Here is an 8910-nt window from a genome sequence, read left to right as displayed (position 1 = left end):
GATGAGAGAGAAACACACACACACACACACACACTCTTGCAAGCTCCCTTTACACAAAGGGAATAGTGGAAACATGTCAGCTCCCTAGCCTAGGTGCATTCAAATCCTATTGGATGGCCACAAAGGTGGACCAATGAGAATTATGCTAGAGTGCATTTAGTTTAATTCATTTAAAAACACTTGATAAAAGAACCAATAAAATTTAAGCTCTCTAGAAGACTATTGGACAGTCTCCCAAGGGGTCCAATGAGCATTCAACAACCCAATGGCTTGCCTGATTCCTATTGGCCAGAAAACTAAGGGGTCCAATGAGAGTTTAATAACATTATTTAAATACCTAAAGCTCTCACAAAAGGGGAAAGGGGGACACATGTCACAAGGCTATCACTTATGCTCCTTAATTGTCATTCACTAAGCTTTGCAGGGGCCAATAGGATGCCAACATGAGTAAAAAAGCAAGAGGGGTCGACCAAGAGAGAGAGAGAGAGAGGGGGGGCTGATTTTTGCAAGGCATTATCACTTACACATTCACACAAGCTCATGTGTGAAGAAAAAAAGACTATCTCCTTCTCCAAGCTTTAATGGAAAGCTTATCATCTTCTCCAAGCTTTTGTGAAGGGAGGCCTACACCAACAACTCTTGGCTTTGTGATGCAAATCCAACCAAGAGCCGAGCTTCAATGCATGCTCATCTCCTCTACCATGCTAATTACTAAGCTATGCTAAGTTTTTAAGAGTGACTATGTGAGGAGACATACTTCTTTCTCGTAAGGATACTCCTTCTCCCTCTCGATCTACTCTCATACCCTGCTAGCTCTCACCATCTTCGAAGGTGTGTGAGGTCTTGGGTCTGAGACCGTGAGGGAATTAATGTTTTGTTTTCAAGTGTGATCTTGGTGCTTGAAGCTTTTATCTTCATTGCACCAGCAAGTTATTGAAGGAACACAAAGTATTGTATTGCAAAATGTCTCCCTTGATGGGGGAAACCTATAATACAAAGCCTTTTTGAGGGGGGCCCGGCTCCATGAAAATCCGGTCCTCAATTGTTGTTGTTAGCTTAATTTCTCTCTCTTTTTGAAGTATTGTTCATGCCTATCTAACTAGGTGTTATGCTTTTGTTGCTCTCTCCATCCAAGCACTCTTTCTATGCTCATTAGGAATCTATTCTTAATGAAATGCTCACTATGTCTATGTTATTTCCGCTACACACAAGTTACTAGACCATTAAATGTTACATTGGTATCAGAGCACAAGGTTTCTCTTTTCTTGCTCAAGAAGAGAGGTCCTCAAGCTAACTATAAATGGTTGGTATAATTAATTGCAATCGAGTAAGTAGAATAGGGATTTCTCAACCTTGCAATGCGCTTGCTTCGTGCAGATAAGGGGGCATCACCGTCAAGAGCTATGGTGTTAATAGTGGAGTCCTACGGGGCTTGCCTATGGCTTAGCCACTATTGAGCTATTAGAAGCTTGACAGAAGCCGATACTTTTTTGGTGGTGTAAGACCCTCTCTTCTATTCCTTGTAATTAATGATATTCCAGCCACAAGTACAGGAGCTTGAGTGATTTTCTAAAGGGGTCAAGAGGAGTAGCAACTAGGGCTTCAGTGCCAAAGTACACTTAAAAATTTTACACCTAAAAGTTGTTAGAATGGCTGACAATAGTAAAGAGAGTGAAATTAATGTTGATAGCTTTGATTTTGCTAATGAACATGCTACTAATGATGCCCCTATGCTTGTTAATTACCTTGTTTCTAGGCTTCAACAAGCCATGGGAAATACATCCTCCCAAAGTGATGTGCAGTGGTAGCTATGTGCTCATGGGATTATCCAAACTCCTCACCAAGAAGAGAGAGTACCTAGGAAGCCTCCTTGTGAGACTTCCAAAAGAGGCATCTCTCCGATAAGGGAAGAAGAAGAGGATCCGTACGAAGGGCTCAAAAGTCTACTACTTGACGAAACATCTCCTTCCCAAAGGAGAACTCAAGTTTCAATGGTAGAGCCCCCAACGAAGGAACGAGAAAGAAGTGAATCTCCTACCACCTCGGCGGAGATGGCTCCACAAAGACGGCGGGCAAAACACTCTCCAACACCCCCTAAATAGAGAAGACCATCGTACATTTCTCCACACCATAATTCAAAGAGGGATGAAAGAAAACAAGAGAAGAAAAAGCCAAGAAAGAGGTCACCCTCTTCTCCATCTTATTTATCCTCTTTCTCTTATGAAGAAAGTGATGGTGCAGACAAGGAAGAACAAGGGAACAAAAAGGCGAGAAAGAGGTCACCCTCTTCTCCATCCTCCTCAAATTCTTCCTCTTCTGAAGAAAGTGATGGGTATCTTTTGAATAACCTAAAAGAAGAGGCCATAGGAAATCCTATGCCGCGTGGAAGAGGTCATCCAATCTAAAAAAGTTCAAAGAGGGAAGAAAGAACATCTCTTTCCTTACCTACAATGGCACCTTTGGTGTTGTAGACAAAGTCTTGGCCTTCATCCAACAATTCAATGCGGCGTTTGGAGATGAGGGCTTCACTGAGTCCTCTAAGCTACACAATGATCTAGCTATGCCTTTTCAAAAGTTTTCCAGGCAATGGTGGTCTAGCCTATAACCAAACGGTGAAGCTCCACAAACATGGAAAGTTTTAAGAGCTTCCATCATGAAGCAATTTTTGGTTACCAATGCCAAAGACAAAGTACTCACCGAATGGTGAAGCTTGAAGCTCTCTCCCTACAAATCTATTCACAAATATGTAGACAAGTTTTGGGACTTACATCTCAAAGCCACTGTTTTCAAAAAGATGGATTTTGGAGAGAAAAAATAAATAAATTTGTGCAGGCTTAACTGAAGATATGGAGGAGTATGTTAACTCCCAAAGGCCACACACCATATCTATGGTCATACACCATACCATGGTGGCTTCACGAATCAATTTCCAACAAGGGGCTAAGAGAAATCTTAAGCCCATGGAGAACAAGGACCATAATAACGAGCCCAAGGGGAAGCACAATGTCCAAAAGTCTCCTAAAGGCAACACCAACAACAACAAAGCTAAGGAGAAGGGAGTTTATAAAGACAAAAATAAACTCTTTCCTGAAGAGCTTGAGCGTTATCATAAAGATAACCGCTGTTTCAAGTGCGGGGAGCAAGGGCATGCTTATCGTGCTTGCCCCCACAAGAATACACAAAATGAGCCTCCTAGAGCTACCTTGGTCAAAATCCAAGAAGAGGATGCTCACCACAAAGGATCTACTCTATGCCATGCTTGGGAAAAGGTAAGAGAACATGATGCTTTTACTCTCTTTGACCCTGGTTCTACTCACAATTTCATATCCATAAAGCTGGCCACCAAGCTAGGAATCCAAGCCTATGAGATGGGAGATTTCCTACCCACCGATGGTGCTTTCAAGGGGCAAGAAGCCTCAGCCACTCCCTTAGTTGGAAAATTGAGGCTCCATTTCCAAAGCTATGTGGACAAAGAGGTCTTCTTTATCTCTCCTCTCAAGCACGAGGATGTAATCCTAGGGGCACCATGGTTTGATCACATGGCTGCCAATGTTAAATCCATGAAAGGCAATTCTACTTTAGGTTAAGGGAAAAAGATATGTACATAGATGCTAAGGGGTTGGGTACACCATATCCATTGTACATACACAAGCTTTCAATAAGTCAATAAAGAGCTCTATTTTTGTGTACATGATCTTTGTTAAAGATTCTCAAAATGAACCTAATGCTTAGCAAAAGAAAATATAAAAAATCACAAGGAATTAGAGTTATCCAATTTTCTCAAGGGGTTTCAAGATGTTTTTATTGATGACATCCCTTGTGAACTACCGTCCTAAACGAGGTAATGATGACCATGCAATTGAACTTCTTCTAGGAGGTTCACCACCTAATAAACCTCTTTATAGGATTTCCCAAGCTCAACAAGAGGAGATTATGCGGCAAGTGCATGAGTTAGTAGAGAAGGGCATGGTTAGGCCTAGCTCATCTCCATATCGTATGTGTGTCGACTATAGAGCACTAAATAGGATCACTATCAAGAATAGGTTTCCCGTTCCATGGGTAGAAGACCTATTTGATAAGCGACAAGGATTGACCTACTTCAGTAGGGTTGACCTAAAAAGTGGCTACCATCAAATAAGGATAGTTGATCAAGACATTGTAAAGACCGCATTTTGCACTACGTTTGGTCTTTACGAATACATCGTCATGCCTTTTGGCTTGACCAATGCACCAGCCACATTTAACCGCTTGATGGAGAAGCTATTCAGGCCTCACCGAGCCTTTACTGGGGAGTGTTCTTTGATGATATCATCATCTACTCTAATTCATTAGACAAACAAAAGCAACACCTCCAGGTAATATTTCAAGTCTTACGAGAGAATAAACTTTATATTAATCAAAAGAAAAGTGAGTTTTTCTTACAAGAGATTCAGTATTTAGGTCACATTATCTCTCAAGATGGCATCCACATGGATCCATCAAAGCTAGAGGTAATAACAGAATGGCCTAATTTAAGGAATCTACATGAACTAAGAAGCTTTATAGGTATGTGTGCATACTTTAGATGCTTCATAGAAAAGTTCTCACAAATCATGGGACCATTACATGACCTACCAAAGAAAAACGTTAGGTATACATGGTTTTCCAAGGAGAACCATGCTTTCAAAAAGCTTATCTCTCAGGCTGTACTTACACTGCCGGATCTCTCAAAGCCATTTGAGGTCCAATGTGACGCTTGTGGTGATTGCCTTGGAGTTGTTTTTCTCCAAGAAGGGCATGCCATAGCCTATGAAAGTTGAAGACTCGACCTTGTTGAGCAAGCTCTAGGAATATATGAAAAGGAACTCCTTGCAATTCTACATGCCTTAGATTCGTGGAAGCACTACTTATTGGGGACTCCTTTCATTCTGTGGACGGATCACCAAAGCCTTAAGTACTTCATGACGTAGACCAAGTTCTCCAACAAACAAATGAGGTGGGAAAATTTCCTTTTGCAATTTCATTTTCATGTTGCTCACGTTGCTGGCAACCATAATCAAGTAGCCAATGCACTCTCAAGATGGCCGAGAGTGAATGCGGTTTCCATAGCAACTCACAATGATCTATCTTCTATGATAGATGAGTACGCTGTTGATCCCGATTTTAGAGATGTGATTTCACCCCTTGCACTAGGGAAGAAAGAGGAACCATTTACCTTACAAAATGGTTATCTTCTCTATGGCAATAGACTATGTGTTACTAAATCACTAAGTAATGTATGAATCTCATGCTCCTCCTTATGCTAGGCATAAAGGGATTCAGTCTACCCTAAAGGGAATAGAAACATATTTCTATTGGCTTGCCATGAAAGCAAACATAAAGAGTATGTTTCAAAATTTGTGGTATGCCAAAAGACAAAGTTTGATAGAGGGAAGCACCCTGGATTGCTTCAACCTTTGCCAATCCCTAATTTACCATGGGAGAGCATATCCATGGATTTTATCTTTGGATTGCTTAAGTCCATCCATGGGAATATGGGAATATGGACAATAGTAGACATGTTTAGCAAACAAGCTCATTTTATACCTAACAAAAAGACTATCAAAGCCCATCAAATGGCAACCCTCTTCATATCACAAATCTTCAAGTACCATGGCTTGTTAATACCATAGTGTCGGATAGAGATCCTAGAATGACCAGTAATTTTTGGAAGGATCTCTTTGAGAATTTAGGGACAAGGTTAAACTTCTCTTCTGCCTATCATCCTCAAACGGATGGCCAAAGTGAAATAGCTAAACCTAACAATTCTTGATCTACTAAAAGCCTACGTAGTAATGGAAGTAGATGAAAGGTCCCAATGGGAGAAGTACTTACCATTAGTGGAGTATGCCTACAATAACACTATACATCCTCCACCAAAAAAGCACCTTTTGAGGTAATTGAGGGAAGATCTAAAAGTCCCCTGCTACTTAAGGTACACGGGAAGATCTTCACTGCAGATGAGTTTAGCCGAGACCCACAAGAATCTTTCCAAAAGATTAAGGATGCTATCTCTATCTCGCATCAAAGGCAAAAGGCTGCTGCTGATAAGCACAGAAGAGCTCAAGCCTTCAAACAAAATGATTGGGTCTTGCTGAAATTTCCCAAGACATGATTAAGACACACAACGTGCAAGAATCCTACAAGACACCAAAAGTACTATGCTAAGTTAGCAAAAAGGTACTATGGTCCCTTCCAGTTTCTTAGACCAATCAATGAGATGGCCTACCAACTCAACTTGCCCAGTCATTGGCTTATAAACAATGCTTTCCATGTGAGCCGACTAAAGCCTTACAAAGGAGATCCACCTCAAGAACCAACTATTGAAGACCCACCGGAGATCGAGGTTCAAGACAAGGTGTTGCAGCCCGAGTCCATTCTCCGACATGGAGACAAGGTATTGAGAGGCAGTAAGATTATCTGACGATATCTTATTAAGTTTAAGAACTATCCTTTTGAAGATGCTAGATGGATGCAAGGCATCCAATTAAAGGATAACCTAAACCTTGTCAATGCTTACAATGCTTCCCTAGAGTAAGTAAATGTACACATGTTTAAATGAACAAATTTTTTTTCTTATAAGACTCTCTTTTTCTTTATAGTGTGCACAAATTAATGAGTGTGCACTCTTAGGATCATGTTTGTGGAGACGACGTCTCCCGAACACCAAGTAGAGCTTATCACTCTACTATGGAAGATTGATACGGACTAATGTGCAGACATGCTTGCGGCAGCTAACGCTTTCAAGCACCAAATGGACTAGTCATCCATTCTGGGATGATGTCGTAGGGTAAGATAGGGATCCTCTACCCACTAGAAAAAGGACTAATGAATAGGCTTTATCTTCTCTACCCCATAGTCGAGGACGACTATGATTTCAAGAGACAGGTAATGTCATAACAACTAATATCTAGTTCTCCTAAATGATTTTCTCATGTTAAACTCATCATTTAATATGGGGAAGTACCAGGGGAGAAAAGGCTAGAATATTGGTTAGGCTGGAAGACCGGTCACAGTAGGGATCCAAAGGGGGGGCCATCTGCAAAAGAGAAATGTTCATCAATGGGATTCAAAGACCCTAAGGTTCAGCCCATTAAGACTTCCAAAATGCTAAGGTTTCAGAATTTAAAGGTAACCTCCAATGGTCAAACTGTAGGAAAATTGGATGCTTGTGGGAAGACTCAAAAGTCTTCCCACATCCCTATCTAGGAGGGGGCGAGCCCTTTTAGTAGGGGATGAGAGAGAAACACACACACACTCTTGCAAACTCCCTTTACAAAGGGAATAGTGCACACATGTCAGCTCCCTAGCCCAATTGCCCCCAAGGTGCATTCAAATCCTATTGGATGGCCATAGAGGTGGACCAATGAGAATTAGGCTAGAGTACATTTAGTTTAATTCATTTAAAAACACTTGATAAAAGAACCAATAGAAATTAAGCTCTCTAGAAGACTATTGGACAGTGTCCCAAGGGGTCCAAAGAGCAGTCAACAGCCCAATGGCTTTCCTGATTCCTATTGACCAGAAGACTGAGGGGTCCAATGAGAGTTTAATTGCATTATTTAAATACCTAAAGCTCTCACAAAAGGGGAAAGGGAGACACATGTCACAAGGATATCACTTATGTTCCTTAATTATCATTGGCTAAGCTTTGCAGGGGCCAATAGGATGCCAGCATGAGTAAAAAGCAGGAGGGGTCGACCAAGAGAGAGAGAGGGCTGATTTTTGCAAGGTAGTATCACTGAGAAAATCCATACACAGAGCATAAAAAACCAAGCGCACCATTTTTTTGAGCAAAAGTAAAGAGAATTCATGTAACAAAAATTGCTTTTTTAAAAATTTAAGCCGGCCTGCCATAATATTAAGTGCCCGTAGTCTAACAAAATGGTCATTCCGTAGAGGATTGAAAACTCCAACGGATGAAGGTGATCGCTGCTATAATATAAATTTGTTTTGATTAAGTAACATAAGCTATCAAAACTCCGAGCATCCTTCCTTTGATGGAAATTGCAAGGGAATCCAGAAAAATGGACAATCCATAGAGAACCATAAACCTTATACAGTAGCTTTGCTGAAATTTTGGGCCCACACAATCCTTGGAATCAAAAACCAACTATCGTCATGCCAGATAGAGAGGTCACGCTTGCATGCACGAGAAGAACAAGCTCAGGGGATTCACACCGCAAACCATGTCTTTGTAGATCAGTAGATCAGAGTGTGGAGCTACAACTCTTGGAGCTAACTAGGTGTGAATACGACCATGGACGATTGCTATTGTTGGTGTAACATTGCCACCCCACCTCCTCGCACCAAGGGTAATAAAATAAACAAAAATTTGCCAAAATACCCCTCAAAATTTTGAAAATTCCCAATATACCCTTGCATTATTATGGGATGGATTTGCCCCGTTTTCTATGTAGTCTAATGTTTATAACAAAATAGCTGAGATCTATCTTTTAGCATCTTACACAAAATTATTCCGCCAATGAGCTCACAAATAGAGGCATCTGTGTTCACAAATGCTGAACGATTTCATATGAGGAGCAATTAATACCATTTAAATCCTAGTTCTATCATCTTCTATTGAGGAAAACCAATCCTCCTATGAAGATTTGCAAAAAAAGTGTTTTTAAAGATGTTTGTGAGGTTCATTAGGGGTATTTTGGAAATTTTGGAAGAATTGAAAAGCATTTTGGGAATTAGGTTAATAGGTTTGCTTCACTGAGCGCTGCTGATCTACTGCACACCAAAATCTCAATTACTTCTTGAACCATAGTGGCTACGTTTGCAGAGCGGAATGCAAAGAGGTTTTGGTGAAGATCGATGGTTTATGGGCAAGAGAAGAAAGCAGGGCGGTGTCTGTGAGCGAGAGTTGGAAGGGGGGTAGAGAGG

Source organism: Adiantum capillus-veneris, chromosome 17, assembly GCF_014529385.1.
Source record: "Adiantum capillus-veneris isolate H3 chromosome 17, ASM1452938v2, whole genome shotgun sequence".
Taxonomy (NCBI): Eukaryota; Viridiplantae; Streptophyta; class Polypodiopsida; order Polypodiales; family Pteridaceae; genus Adiantum; species Adiantum capillus-veneris.
Note: the sequence above shows the minus strand (reverse complement) of the source record.